General features: G+C 43.6%; 1 long non-coding RNA gene across 1 annotated transcript in view; it reads left to right on the top strand.

Moving 5' to 3' along the window:
- Positions 1 to 297: 297 nt before the first annotated feature.
- LOC126469540 (uncharacterized) overlaps positions 298 to 16,483 on the top strand; it is a 149,327-nt gene continuing 133,141 nt past the window's right edge. The window contains exon 1 of the long non-coding RNA XR_007586008.1: positions 298 to 327. This is a non-coding gene — a long non-coding RNA (uncharacterized LOC126469540). The remainder of the gene's footprint in view (positions 328 to 16,483) is intronic.

Here is a 16,483-nt window from a genome sequence, read left to right as displayed (position 1 = left end):
TTTGGAATGGCTTATCTCGCGCTTACATTAATCTCTGATCTTGCTATGTTAATCACTTAAATATTTTACTTACACAAATGCATTCCAGAATTTTCATTACTCTACATTGACTATTTTCTGGTGTTGTGTTTGTTCTTCATCAGTGTATATTATGGTTTTAATGACGATCAAAAAAGTAATGGTTAATTTCACTGAATTATCGAGGTTTTAAAATAATTCAGAACAGCTACATAGAAAGTTTAATGATCGTTTTTATTACAGGATTAAATTAACACAACTCTTTTGTCTGCAGGTTGGAGCAATCGTTGGAGCTGCAAACGGCATGAAGTGAGTGGTTACGACGTTTCTCTTACGACAGTTAGTACTTGTGGTTCTTCTAATTGTTGCCAGAAGAAGTTAATACAGAACATTAGCAGAGATTAGAACAGTCACATAGACAACAGTTTGTATGTAAAGCTCTTGCGCAAAGTGTAAATTGAGTGATGTTCTGTTAATCCGATAACCTTTCAATTAGTTACGGAAAAACTTTATTACACATACAGAAAATTGAGTAGTATGTTGTTTTATAAGCGTTCATTTTACGTAACTAACTTACTAAATAACTGTCATTTATATTAGTCTTGAGACTCGTGCAAAAAATTTCATTGTAATTTCTTAAAATACTTAAGTGACTGAAACGTATTCAGGAGCAACACAACACAAATTCTGGCATTCATTCGATGAGTTATACCCACAACGAAACACTATTATAACTATAAAATTTTATCCGAAATTTCTATCGAGAGTGGCACAACAAGCGGAAAAGTTCTCTTCGCCTGTGCACGGAAAACGGCTAGGCGAAAATTTGTTTCTTCGTATTTTACTTAGGTCTTCATTTTTAATAGACATATTGAGTAAGGTGAAAGAAATGAAACAACACAAATTACGAAATGTTCGCACAGAACACCATCCGATGCATTTTTGGGACTACTGCGATAATCAGGAAATATCCGTCGTATGCAACTATCAAGAAACTGGCCTTAACTGCAGGACAAAGTCCATCCAAGCTTAGAGAGGAAGCAACTGTTGCAGTAACTCAACTAACTATACACAGGTTCGTAGTTTTCCAAGGCCAGTGTCATTTTAGATAAAATAATTTTGGATACTGGGCCGCGTCATTGTAAATACTAAAACAGCTAAACTGCCGATGTTTCGACGGACTTGCTGCGGTCCTCCACCCTGAGGAGGCCCGCTGCAAGTCGGTCGAAACGTTGACAGTTTAGCTGCTTTAGTAGTTACAATATCGCGATTCCAAACACAAAATTATTTTATGTATAAGTAATTCAGACAGACAGTTCGTATCCCTCGGACGATATTGCAGAGACAGATCTGTGCTGTGATATCGCACACGGCAAGAGTTTCTGCTGCTTGATTTCGTACTTACCGTACCCTACCTTGGCTAGCAAGGTCGCCGGATCCCTCCCCAGTTGACAACGTTTGGAGTATTACGGCCGGGGCCCTCCAATCATGTCGGGATTTTGACTATCTAACGCGCCAACTACACAGAATTTGGCACGATATCCCTCAGGAGGACATCCAACAAGGCTATCAATCAATGCCAAGCCGAACAACTGCATGCATAACGGTCAGAGGTGGACCAGCGTGTTATTGACTTGCTCCATTTGTGACGCTCTTTCTCTTGAATAAATCATCCAATTTTTCTGAAAGTGTAATCATTTATTTGTCTGTACATGTACATCATATGCTCTGATTTCTTTCATGGGACGTTCGTTTTCTTTGTACCTGAAGAACTCCGAGAAAATGCCAAAATAGGAGAAAAAGAAGAGCACAACAAAATTCAGTGATAGCTGAAACTGACAGCCTGAAGACTGGAAACTTGACATTAAGAACAAATGTGCGCAAATCAAGGAAGGGTGAGTTTCCTTATTCAGCGACAAGAAAACAAGCAGCATAGCACCTAAAACTGAAGTACAAGCACCGAACACATCAGCAACACAAACCAGCTCTCCACGAACATTCGTTCTGTGCAATGTCAGGGTGCAGGGAAAACACACAATAGAAACACATTCACATAAAACAGAAAAAAACAAGTAATTGTCAAACCTCGGAACTTTATTCCAGTCCGTGTTTTTCATCAATATGTTCAGTCGCCGACAGACAAAATAATTGTCATATAGGTATTGGTAGAAAACAAACTAGAAAGTTTTCTGTGCTGTGTCAGACTGTGTATTGTTTGTAGGAAGAAAACCTGAACATGGTGTGCTTTCCAGTTATTACGTTGGTAAATCATTTTTGTACAAAACTGCAAAATTATTGTGGTAGTTATATCTACGTAAACAACAGAATAAAATTTGTACCTGTTAATTCTCAGAAAGAGCACCATGGGATAGGGACATAGAAATATCACGAATTGAATTAATAAATACAAAGTTCCTGTAAGTTGTATGCAGCCTTTCTGAGTGATATGTGTGTCTTACTAAACAATATTGAATTGACTCTTCAGAAACTAACAAAAAGAAGCAGAAACATAATTATATGTGTTAGTTTCTACTTCTGTCCATACTCTTCTAACCACTGTAAAGAGCGTGATAGAAGATACTTCCAGTGTACCAGTTAATAGGGCTTCTAACGTTCCGTTTACGCATTGGATGCGGGAAGAATGAATGTTCAGACGTATCTCTGCACGCTGTAGTTAGTCCCAAACTGTTCTTGCGATCTACATTTGTATCTGTACTCCACAAATTTCCTTACGGTGTGTGGTGGAGACTACTTTCTGAACCACTGACTCTCCCCTTCTTTCCTGTCCTAGTCACTAATAGTTCGCGGAAAGAACGATTGCCGGTAAGGGTCCGTGTGGGCACTATTTTCTCTAATTTTATATTCATGGTCTTTTTACGAGATACACGTAGGAGGAAGCTATATATTTGTTGACTTTTCTAGAAACGTACGCTCTCGAAACTTTAACAGTAAACCACACCACGTTACGGAACGTCTCTATTGCAGCGTCTACCACTGGAGCTGGTTGGTCATCTCTGTGACGCTTCCGTGCTTAATAAAGGAATCTGTAACGAAACGCGCTGCTCTTCTTTGAATATTTTCTATTTCCTCTATTAATCCTATCTGCTACAGGCCCCATACTGACGAGAAATATTCAAGTATCAGTCGAACGAGAGTTTTTTTAGAGTACATTTCCTGATGATTCTTCCAATGAATCTCCGTCGGGCACCTGCCTGGGCATCAATGTGGCCTTTCCTCATTAAATCGCTCAGTAAGTCTGTTCCTAGATATTTTATGGAAGTAACTGCTTCCAGTGATCGTTCTGCAATCGTTTAATCATACAGTAATGAGTGTTTCTGTCTATGTGTAAGCCATACGTTACGCTTGCTTCTGTTGAGCGTCAGTTGCCACTCACTGCACTAAGCGTCGATTCTTCGCACGTATTCCTGCATTTCGCTATAATTTTCTAGCTTTGAGACATCTCTGTATACAACATCATCCGTGGAAATCCTCATGGAACTTCCGATGGTGTCTACTATATCATTTACGAGTATATGAAACGTAATTGACATATAACACTCATTTGGGGTGTCCGAAGTCACATTTCGTCTGAACACTTCTCTCGATTGAGAATGACATGCTATGTTCAGTTTGCTAGAAACTCTTCGGACCAACTAGAAAGCTGGTGTGATGTTCCTTACGCTTACAATTTTTTGATTAGGAGGCAGTACGTAACTCTGTCAAGTGCCTCCCAGAAGTCAAGGAACACGGCATCTATCTGGGCGCCGGTATCTACCGCTTTCTGGATCTCATCGAAGAACAGAACCGGCTGAGTTGCACACGATAGGTGTTTTCGGATCACACGGAGATTTTTCGGTCTCCGTCAGTGTCAGAAGACGCAAGCATAAACATTCTGCAAAATTCCACAACTGACCGACGTCATAGTTATAGTGACCTATAGTTTGTTGTGTATATTCGACGACTCTTCTTGAAAACGGGAATGACCTGTGCATTTTTCCAATCACAATGAACACTTCTCTACTGTAAAAACCTACGGTACATTGCTGCTATAAAAGGGGCAAGTTCTATTGCATATTACGTGGGTTGGAGCTTTAATAGTGGCAACAATTTTTTTACAGCTCGTACGAAATAGATACGTGGTTCCAAGTTTTGCTGACCTTAAAAGTAGACACTAGCATTGTGTATGACCCTTTGCCAGCGATGTGGAAGTCGTAGGATACTCATAGCAGTGCCAGTTGTGTTGACAGTTCGAGCGGCGCCGTCTATTGCCCGACGAATTTGTAGCAGTTCTGAAGCGAATGCCGTGAAGTGTTTCCTTCAGTTTAGAAATCAAGCTGAACTCACGAGGGCTTAAGTCAGTGGAGTGCAATAGGTGGTGTAGCACTTAGCAGCCCCATCAATCAAACAAATCAGTAACAGTTTGCACTGTACGTGCTTGAGCATTTCTTGCAAAACGATGGTCAGGTCCTGCAGAAAGTGTCATCACTTCTGTCTCTAAGCTGGTCGTAGGTTGTGTTCCAAAAATGAACAGCATAGAGACAGAAGTGATGAGACTTTCTGTAGGACCTGACCATCATTTTGCAGGACAACGCTCAAGCACGTACAGTGCAAGCTGTTACTGATTTGTTTGACTGATGGGGTTGCTAAGTGCTGTACCACCTACTGCACTCCCCTGACTTAAGCCCTCGTAAGTTTAACTCGATTTATAAACTGAAGGAAACACTTCACGGCATTCACTTCAGAACTGCTACAAATTCATCGGGTAATAGACCGCGCTGCTCGAACTGTCAACACAACTGGCACTGCTGAGAGAATCCTACGACTTCCACATCGCTAGCAACGGGCTATACATAATGCTGGTGACTACTTTGAAGGTCATTGAAACTTAGAAACACGTATCTATGTTTTACGAGCTGTAAATAAATAGTTGCCACTATTAAAGTTCCAACCTTCGGGTATAGAAACGCAATGGTATCTCGTCAGGTCCAGTGGCCTTACTTCTGTTGATCGATTTCAGTTACTTTTGCATCCCATGGTCACTTATTTCGATATCAATTATTTTGTCATTCGTGCGTGAGCGTTACCTATGAGTTTGTAGTATTTTCATAGATTAGTCATTTCAAGCTGGTTCTTGAATCTTTGTGAGTAGACTTTCTGGGGGTTGTTTTCATCTGCCTTTAAGAGTCCCCAGTTCAGTTTCTTCAGCACATTCGTGACACTCTCCCACGAGTCAAATATACCCACTGAGGGAGGTGGCGCACTTGTTCTCACACTGGGCTCGCATTTAGCAGAATGACGGTTCAATCGAGCCAGCCATCTAGAGTTAGGTTTTCTGTGATTTCCCTAAATCATTCTGAACAAATGCCGGGATCATTCCTGTGAAATGGTACCTCTGGTTTCCTTTCCCATCCTTTTAACAATCCGAGATAGTGCTCCGTTTTTAATTACCTCGATGTCGACAGGACGCTTAACGAAATCTTCGTTCCTTCCTTCCTTCCTTCTAATAAACCGGTGAACATTTGTGTTGCGCTTCGGTGTGTATGTTCAATATCCCGTATTAGTCGTATTTGGCACGGGTCCCTAACACTTGAGCAGAATTGCAGAATTGGTCGCACGGGTGTTTTGCTAGCAATCAAAATGGTTCAAATGGCTCTGAGCACTATGGGACTTAACTTCTGAGGTCATCAGTCCCCTAGAACTTAGAACTACTTAAACCTAACTAACGTAAGGACATCACACACATCCATGCCCGAGGAAGGATTCGAACCTGCGACGGTGGCGGTCGAGCGGTTCCAGACTGTAGCACCTACAACCGCTCGGCCATTCCGGCCGGCTGTTAGCTATCACTTTTCTAGATTGATTACATCTTCCTAGCATTCTGCCATTGAACCGTAGTCTGCGTCACTTACGACCGAGCCCATGTGGTCGTTCCATTTCATACCCTTACAAACTGTTACACGGAGGTATTTATTGAGTTGACCAATTCCATTTGTGACTCCTTGATGTATACGATACTACACTTTTTGTTTTGCGAAATGCACAATTTATCATTTCTGAACATATAAAGCTAGTAGACAACCTTTGAAGAAAGCTTGAAATGTTATCACGGAACAAATGACTGATTGTGCAGCTTTCATTAGATATGAGTGAATCAGCTGCGAAACGACTGAAATTACTAATAATATCGTCCACAGAGTACACAATGAACAGCAAGCGTACAAACACACTACCTTTGGCACACCTGAGTTACATTTACATCTGTACATGAATGTCCATCCAAGATAACATGCTGCGTCCTCCCTATCAAGAAATCTTCCTCCACTCTCAAATTTCATTAGACACCACATACTATCGTACTTTCGGTAATAGGTGTACTTGTGGTATTGAGTTAAATGCTTTTTAAAAACCGAGTAACTCAGCGACTACCTGACTGCCTTGATCCATGTCTCTCACAATGTCATGTGAGAAAAATGCTGGCTGGGTTTCAAATGATCTATGCTTTCAGAATCCATGCTGGTTGGCATGAAGGTGGTCTTCCTTCTCTACATACCTCATTACATCTGAGCTGATAATACGTCACAAGATTCTTCAATAAATGGATGTCAAGAATTTTGGATGGTAGTTGTGAAGGTCACTTCCGCAACTTTTTTTGCAGATGGATGTGACCTGTACTTTCTTCCAACTACTGGGCATGGTGTTTGTTCGAAGGATTTATTGTTGAAAGAGGGGCTAAGTGAACCACACATTCGGTGAAGAATTGGATAGGCATTCCGTCGAAGCCTGGAGTTTTTTTCTTCAATTTTAGCGATTTCAGTTATTTCTCAACAAAACAGACACTAATATTTATATCACCCATGTCTGAAATGCCGCAAGAATTATACTGTGGCAATACTCCTAAATCTTCCTGTGCAAAGAAACATTTGACAACACAGTAGAGTCTCGTTAATGATTGTCTGGATACTAACTCTGCTACCACTAACAGCCTTTTCATGTGACCGCAGTATCTTTTGGTTTTTGTGAGATATCTGTCGATAATATCCCTCTACGTTAATCGTTGAAGGCTTCATGCATGGTACTCTTTGCGGGCAAAGGCGTTTCATTCTTCTAAAATGGTTCAAATGGCTCTGAGCACTATGGGACTTAACTTCTGAGGTCATCAGTCCCCTAGGACTTAGAACTACTTAAACCTAACTAACCTAAGGACATCACACACATCCATGCCCGAGGCAGGATTCGAACCTGCGACCGTAGAGGTCACGCGGTTCCAGACTGAGGCGCCTAGAACCGCACGGCCACACCGGCCGGCTTCATTCTTCTATTCCCTATCAACAGCCCTATGCTTTGTTTCACGTTTATTATTCAGCAGTATCTGTTTCTTTAGAAGAATCTACAGTGACTGCGTACCATGGGGGTCCTTCCATCATGAACTGTTCTACTATGTACATATCTATCATGTACATGGTCAACTACCCTTCTAAACCTGAGCTAAAGGTTTTCTGCACACTCTTCTCACACACGCGGTTCCAGACTGAAGCGCCTAGAACCGCACGGCCACACCGGCCGGCTTCATTCTTCTATTCCCTATCAACAGCCCTATGCTTTGTTTCACGTTTATTATTCAGCAGTATCTGTTTCTTTAGAAGAATCTACAGTGACTGCGTACCATGGGGGTCCTTCCATCATGAACTGTTCTACTATGTACATATCTATCATGTACATGGTCAACTACCCTTCTAAACCTGAGCTAAAGGTTTTCTGCACACTCTTCTCACACACGCGGTTCCAGACTGAAGCGCCTAGAACCGCACGGCCACACCGGCCGGCTTCATTCTTCTATTCCCTATCAACAGCCCTATGCTTTGTTTCACGTTTATTATTCAGCAGTATCTGTTTCTTTAGAAGAATCTACAGTGACTGCGTACCATGGGGGTCCTTCCATCATGAACTGTTCTACTATGTACATATCTATCATGTACATGGTCAACTACCCTTCTAAACCTGAGCTAAAGGTTTTCTGCACACTCTTCTCACACACGCGGTTCCAGACTGAAGCGCCTAGAACCGCACGGCCACACCGGCCGGCTTCATTCTTCTATTCCCTATCAACAGCCCTATGCTTTGTTTCACGTTTATTATTCAGCAGTATCTGTTTCTTTAGAAGAATCTACAGTGACTGCGTACCATGGGGGTCCTTCCATCATGAACTGTTCTACTATGTACATATCTATCATGTACATGGTCAACTACCCTTCTAAACCTGAGCTAAAGGTTTTCTGCACACTCTTCTCACACACGCGGTTCCAGACTGAAGCGCCTAGAACCGCACGGCCACACCGGCCGGCTTCATTCTTCTATTCCCTATCAACAGCCCTATGCTTTGTTTCACGTTTATTATTCAGCAGTATCTGTTTCTTTAGAAGAATCTACAGTGACTGCGTACCATGGGGGTCCTTCCATCATGAACTGTTCTACTATGTACATATCTATCATGTACATGGTCAACTACCCTTCTAAACCTGAGCTAAAGGTTTTCTGCACACTCTTCTCCACAGCTAAATATTTCCCCGTTGTTTATTGAGATACGACACAACTGCCTCTTTATCTAGTTTGCTAAATATCTACTTGTTTTGGTTGCCATTTTTACTTTGGTAATTATTGCTGGTACAACTTCATCATGGTCACTGACATCAGTTTGAACGTAGGAATCCTCAGTGAGGTCGGTGTAATTGTTTACCTCAGATCCAAATAATTCCATCATTAGCGGGAGTTCTAAATATCTGTTCGAGGTAGTTCTCGCAAAAGGCATTTAGTAATGTTTCGCATTTACATAGGTAGCAGTCTTGCTGTGTAGTGCAGACCCGACCCATTTGGAGGGACCCTACAGTTCTGAACAGTATAGCGCAAATCTAGAAAGTCGCACCTAGCTTGTCAGAGAACATTCGAAGTCTCTGAGACAAGGATTCCACTCGAACCACAACCAGGGGGCCATAATCAGTTTTGGGAACAATGCTGGAAATAATGAGCTTTGTTGAAACTCAGCGAACAAGAGTGGTTTCCTCTACCATCTTTGCTAGACGCTGAAATGATCCAAATATAAACTTGCATCCCAGGCGACAGGCATCGTTTGTTCCAACGCTCACCACAATCCTCAGTTGATTCCACACTATTCCCTCAATTGCTGCCGAAATAGCCAATTCACCATGTTGATTGAGGCTCCCAGGTATACACAACGAGTGCATCTGGTATTTCTTCCAATCTCTTTCTGCCATTTCCGTAAACGGTACCCTTATTTGCCATACGCTTAAACTGCCCATGATTAATAAACCCCTATCCTTTTGCGTTTATCCTCTCTTGGTACAGGTCACAGCAGGTTTCCCAACGGGTGAAGTGAGTCTCATCTGCCGTTTTGGTTACCGTGGAAGACAGCACCTCGAACTTGGTGCAAAACCCTAGGTTCTCCCTGGAGCCTGTCTCCTCTGTACAGGGCGCCTAGCTCTACCACTGGCGCGCTAATCACAGCCAAATGCACGAGCAACGTTACATAACACACTTCCTGTAGAGAAAACACTGTACTAGGGAGAGGATAATACTTAAGTCGCCTTTGGTACCTCTGGTATACGAATCTCGGGACTTCTCACAAATCACCTTTTGCAGCAGGTTTCAATCGCTTGTCAGTAGTCAGGGGAATTATCAGATACTTACGAACGTTGAATAACTCGTCCTGCGCATGACAACAGAATTCACAGTGTAGCTTTATTCTATCTGATGGAACATTTTATGAAAAAAGTGAACAATCAGCCTTATAATAAGCTGGAAATGCTCTATTAGTTTTTGAATCTTTTAAACTAGATTTATTACTAATCCTCTTTAAGAAATGGAATAATAAATACAGAATGTAGGATTTCCATTAAACGAACAAAAAACTCTAGGATAAAAGTAACTATTTTTCTGAAACATTCTCTAGAACATAGTCTCTAGCAATCTCAGAAATAGCGTTAATTTACGATAAACACAGACAATACAAACTGATACGATACGAGGATATTGCAGTGCCTGTATTATTCCAAAATACAATGCAGTCTTCCTTCGGACGTACATGCACGTCTCAAGGAAAACGCCCTGCGGCGACTAAGCCTTATGAAATACATGAAATGTATTCGCAGTTGCGAATATGGACAACCGTCAGCTGTGTAATGGAATGACGACAATGAAAACTTGTGATGGACCTGGGATCTAACCTGAATTTCCAACTTCTCGCGAGCGGTCGTCTTACAATTTTTTTCATTTAATTTATTTTGGTTGTATGTCTGGCTCCTCAGTTGGTACCACGAAGCTAACTGCACCCCGCACCAGTCCTCCACCATTGGCAGTACCGGGAACCGAACACGGGTTCTCCACAAGGCAGCTATATACGCTTACCATTAAGCTATTCCTTTTTTTAGCACGTGTTAGCTACCTCGGCCACTTTTTTAATTTTAACTTTTAATTTTTTTTAAATTTTTTTACGGGAAAGAACGGACACAGTCAACTTCAGGTTGAGTGGAGACAACATGGACAGAGATCGAAACCCGAGGTCTGGCCGCGATGTACCCCACCCGCCCTTCACTCCCCGGCCTGTCACTGAGCTAGTCCCTTCTTTCTTTGGTTTTTTAATGAAAACTTGATACACGTAAACTCCGGGACCCAAAAGAAAACAATTTTTTTCTCTAGGGAGAACACAGTGAGAGAAGGCTCTAGAACAAGGAAAAGGGTAAAAAACAAAGCTATCCAATTCCTTGACGATTAAAGACAGGATGCACGATAACGTGGAAACCCCTACCACTTCCAGTGAGCATTCATCATATATTGGCAAAAAAACACGGGGTCGGAATCGTCACACACGACTACATTGTGGGCGTAGTGTCCGAGGAGCCAAACGACCGATATAGTCTTCGTTCGGGGGAAAACGGAAAGTCCGGATGCAGAAGAAGTTCAACCGAGATAGCAGTTGCAGCTTATCGGGTAAGGAAAGCGAGCTGTCGGCACATCCAGTGCCAGTGGTGTCGTCCACAAGAGACAAGACTGTGTGGTAATGGATCAGGTTGATGATGTGTGTCGCAAAGACCAGTCAGGCTAAGACCAATGTGATGGAGGCTTTAGTTGGTCTGGATAGGATTGTGAATGACCCTGTACCACGATGAGGCGACTTATATCGAGAGGATAGGAAGACTAAGGTGAAACAACACTGTTTTCCAGGTTATCAGGCTCCATTGATAAAATGCCGGCTCCTAGAAATCTTATTACAATATAAAATTCAGTATGCGCCGCAGTTTTCAGTTGACCCGTCAACATCGGCAGGGTGTATCGGACTCGCCTGTCTAAGTCACGTAAATAAGCGATATGTAATACAATGGTAGCGCGAGTACATGTTACGACGGATAAACAATACTGAAGCCTTCACTTTGGTGATGGGAAGTTCCAACACTCCCAGGAGAAGGAGCCTCGCAACCACTTCCTACAAAAGTAGGAAAATATGACTTTTCCAGAGGAAACGACCGGATAATGGCTTCAATTTGCGCACTATCAACGTGGGGAACGAGAATATCTGAGCAACATAGTAAAATGTAGGAATTTAAGATCCGCACTTTGTGAAGAAGACTAAGGTACAGCGTTCGTGTTCACGAATTGCCCCTTGAATTCGATTCGTCACGTTCCGCCAATTGAGTGCAGCTATTTTCATCGGGCAGCGATCCACCGAAATCCCCAACGATTTGTGGCGAGCAACTACCGTTGCCCATGGGATGACAACGTGATGAAAATCCCCGCAGTAGTAACAGGGTACATTTTCATTCATTTATGCGGGCCCCAGAGGAAGAACAAAAGGAATCCGATATATCTTTGAGCAACGATATGTCATCGATATTACGTAGAAATACCATAACATCACCCGCGTACACTTGTACCAGGAAGGTTTATCCTAATATCGTCCAGCCACATAATTAATCAGGAATACTGCGAAAAAGAGGTTCTAGGGACAAGACAAGAAGCGACATGGTGTAGGGTAAAGCCCCGTCGGATGGGGATCTGGGGAGTCAGTTGTCCATTCACTACGAAAGATGCTTGAATACCAGTAAAAAGATTGGATAATACCTGACACGCAGTATGACTGAGACCGGTCACCTTGAGCACATGCATCAAGAAACAGTGAATTAACCTGTCGAATGCCTTATTAAAATCAATAAAAAGCAAGGCTCCGAGACAACGTCCCGACATTCGACTGCAGAAGTCAGAATCGTGCGCCCAGGAACACAACTTTGATGAACAATAGGAATTTTCTCTAACGGTATCAACAAACGGCTATTAAGCACTCAGGCGTCCGTTTTGTAATCGGAATTAAGTAACGTGGTCGGGCGGAATTTATCAGTGTCTTGATGTCCGGTTGTCTTCTATTAGAACGATTTTACCAACTTTGGAAGGGTCAGGAGTCAACCCCCCCCCCCCCCCCCCCCGAATCATCTCATGTATTAGTGACGTAATGGTACTACTTACAAGAGGCCAAAAATGTGCATAAACTGCCTTAGGTATATCGTCGAGTCTCGGTGATTTTTGCGATAGAAATCATCGCAAGTACAGTCACTTACAAATTCATCATTTAATGTGGGAGTTACCACGCAGTCCAGGAGAGGAGTAAATCCATCAGGGCAGTCGTATCAGTAGCAGGGACATCATAAAGGTCGGCAAACTAATTATAGATTGCTCTGGAAACGTCACCTTGGGATGCCAGTACGTGATCATCAGTGTGAGTTACGGACACAATAGATGCTCTTTTTCGAAGCGTTCACAACCGGTAAGGTGATGTAAGGAGATCATTTCATCCTGCAAGAAGGAGCGGGATTTTGATTGTACCCTAAGTCATTTTGTCAGTTGTCTCTTAAAGTGAAGAATCTTCGCCTTACCATGGCTGACATTCATAATCCGTCTGGTACCTTTATAAAGATGTCACAAGACAGAATAATACAGTTACTGGGTCCGACGGAGATTCTTCGCCCTCGCAGCGCCGTAACGCATTAACGCTTTGCGGAACAAAGGTTTTGCGTACCCTGACCACCGTTTCATTGGAGAATGATGAAGTTCCTGCGATCTCAAGCTACGAGCCAAAACCTCTCGAACGATAATCTCGAGGGAAGGAGCCTTTACGAGAGCCGTGCTCAACATCCAGGGGTGGCGATACAGCTTCACTGGTTGCGGCACGTAATTTGATGTCATAGCTACGGCACAGTTCTCAGTGAAACTAGTGGGTATCACATCTACGGCTAACAGTTGTTCACACAAATAATAAGGAAGATAAAAGCGATCGAGTCTGCTGCTGGAAGTAGCTGTAAAATGTGTATATCTGACGAGAGTGGGATGGTGACAGATCCACGCATCGCGCGTTTGCGAAGAGCGCACCGAATCGTGTAGTTCCTTACTGAAATTAAAATTAGGGGTCTGATCCGCAGGACGCCAAACACAATTAAAATCTCCGCGTAACAGAAGTTTCTGCGGAATTTTCCTAAATAAATAAACTATATCCCCTTTATAAAATCAGGCACCATCTGTGGAACGGCCAAATCTTGAAGGGACATAAAGAATAATTAAAGTAATGCTTCAAAAAGTGCAGCTTATTTCTCGGCCTTTACCATAACTTGAAATCAGTTAGTGATATTACCTCTCTGCGAAATAACACAGTATCAGTGATATTAAAAAATGAAGGAAAGCCGGGAATAGAAAAATTGTCAACACTTCTTGCAAAAATATCACGTCTGCACTTTATCGTAAATAAATTGTCGCAGCGATGTAAGTAAGGTCGGAATTAAGTCTGTTCACATTACCGAAACTATGTAGTTTATTGCTTGCAAGTGACATTTAAGGTCGCGTATCACAGTCCATGACAGAGTCAACGGATGAATCTGAATGTAAATAGGCGGAACCCTCTCTGCCACGTTCTGTGTCTTTTTCTTTTTTCGCGATGCTACGCTCTCAGGTTGAAAACGCTGTTGGTTTCAGCTTTGTGTGAAGGCAACTGCAGCATAGGACAAAGTTTTGAGGTCCGGCGGAAACTCAGTTTCAGGTACAGAGGATAGACCCCACCCTTCCATAGGTGGGCGATGCGGCTCCTGGGAATCAACGGACCGAAAACTAACGGTACGTCTTTTGCCGTCACCGCGTGTTCCACTGGCACACTTGTGCCGATCTGGTTCTGATCAGCAGCGGCCTGTGGCAAGTTTTCCCCGTCTGAGGCCACAGAAGATGGGCGGGAATACTTTAGGGACTGTGGGATGCCCGGCAAGTCAATCGATATATTACGGAGCTCCGGAACAGATCTATCGTCATGTGATTCCGAAGAGGCGGTCTCGATTTCGGGAGACATACCGGAGGGGGTGCGGGACGCTTTCAAAGCTTGAACAGCAGCCGATACGTTATCATCTGGTCTGAACTTGGCGAGGGGAGAGGCCTTCTCCAAGGGAATATTTTCAGCAGAGCGAAGAAGTGAACAGGAATCGTCTGACTCTTCACCACCTTTTGAAGTGGAGGTAGTGGCGGCGCGGAAGCCACAGTGGCAAAGCCCCTACGTCAGGTTAACGGCGGAAATGCGCTAGGAACATCGCGCAATGGCACGCGTTGTCCTTCAGAAATTTGGTTAGGCACAATGGCTGACACTTGGAGAACAAGGTCCGCTAAAGTTAGCCTTTTACGTTCTTCATAAGTAGATTTTAGAACTGTGTCACGACACGAGCAATATGTACGGAGGTGTCCATTCTCATTATATATAAATAGTCCATTCTTGTCTTGTGTAAATTATATGTACCCTGCATCCACACACCTTCAAATGAGAGGGGATATTCCATTTGACCATCATGTCCACTGATAGAACTCCACTATAAACTTGAGGTGACCAACGTTCCAGCCGTATGTCCGCAAGCGGAATCAGGACGGTCTTGAGGAGACCGTCATCAGCTATTGGCGGAAGGTATAACATCCTAACATTCGTATACTCCACCTCTGCGGTCTGCAGAATAACCATACTATTAGAGCTTTGGTGTCTCTGGAACCTGTAGCATCACCTGGGATCTCTGATGCCACTGCGCCCTCGGATTCGGACGTCCCTGCCGGTCGTCACTTGCCTGAATGTGATTGGCGAACCGTGGCGGGGGCGCCGATCCCTGGGCGGAAGGCGTAAGTTGGTGCTGGCAGCGAGGCTGTATCCTTACGCCTCCGTAACAGGTTTGAGGTACTGCCAACTACTGAAAGTACTTCTAAGCCAGCAAGGGCGACCTCGCCTGTTGCGGCAGTGGCCGGTCTTCCTGAGAGGTCCGGAGAAGCGCAGAGGGTGGGATTGCTTGTCATTGGGAGCTCCAATGTTAGACAAGTGATGGAGCCCCTTAGGGATATGGCAGCTAAGGACGGGAAGAAAACCAATGTGCACTCCGTGTGCAAATCGGGGAGAGTCATCCAAGATGTGGAAAGGGTCTTTCCGGACGCCATGAAGAGTACAGGGTGCAGCCACCTGCAGGTGGTGGCTCATGTCGGCACTAATGACCTGCGTCGCTACGTATCGGAAGAGATTCTCTCTGGTTTCCGGCGGCTATCTGAGTTGGTGAAGGCTGCCAGTCTTACTATCGAGATGAAGGCAGAGCTCACCACCTGCACTATCGTCGGCAGGACCGATTGCGGACCTTTGGTACAGAGCCGAGTGGAGGGTCTGAATTAGAGGTTCAGACGGTTCTGTGACCGTGTAGGCTGCAGTTTCCTCGACTTGTGCCATAGGGTGGTGGGGTTTCGGGTCCCGCTAATTAGGTCAGGTGTCCACTAACACAGGAGGAGGCTACACGGGTAGCAGGAGCTGTGTGGCGTGGACTGGGCGGTTTTTTAGGTTAGACAGTCTCGGGAAAGATCAAAAAGAACTCCAGTCTCAAAGGGTGCAGGACAAAGAAACGAAGAGAATCGACCAAGCAACAGCTGGTATTGTAGTTGTAAATTGTCGTAGCTGTGTTGGAAAAGTACTAGAGCTTCAAGCACTGATAGAAAGCACTGAAGCTGAAGTCGTTATAGGAACAGAAATCTGGCTAATGCCGGAGATAAATTCTGCCAAAGTTTTTACAGACGCGCAAACCGTGTTCAGAAAGGATAGATTAAATAAAGTAGGTGGTGGTGCGTTTGTGGCTGTTGGTAGTAGTTTATTTTGTAGTGTAGTTGAAATAGATAGTTCCTACGAATTACTATGGGTAGAGGTTATACTCAACAGCCGTACCAGAATAATAATTAGCTCCTTCTACCGAGCCCCCGACTCAGATGATATAATAGTTGAACGGTTCAAAGAAAACTTGAATCTCATTACAAATAAGTACCCCATTCATGCAGCTATAATTGGTGGAGACTTCAATCTAACCTCGGTTTGTTGGCGAAAATACATGTTCAAAGCCGGTGGAAGACAGAAAACATCTTC

This window comes from Schistocerca serialis, chromosome 3 (genome assembly GCF_023864345.2).
Source record: "Schistocerca serialis cubense isolate TAMUIC-IGC-003099 chromosome 3, iqSchSeri2.2, whole genome shotgun sequence".
Classification (NCBI taxonomy): Eukaryota; Metazoa; Arthropoda; class Insecta; order Orthoptera; family Acrididae; genus Schistocerca; species Schistocerca serialis.
The sequence above is the reverse complement of the archived record's forward strand: the minus strand, read 5'-3'. Positions and strand labels throughout refer to the sequence as shown.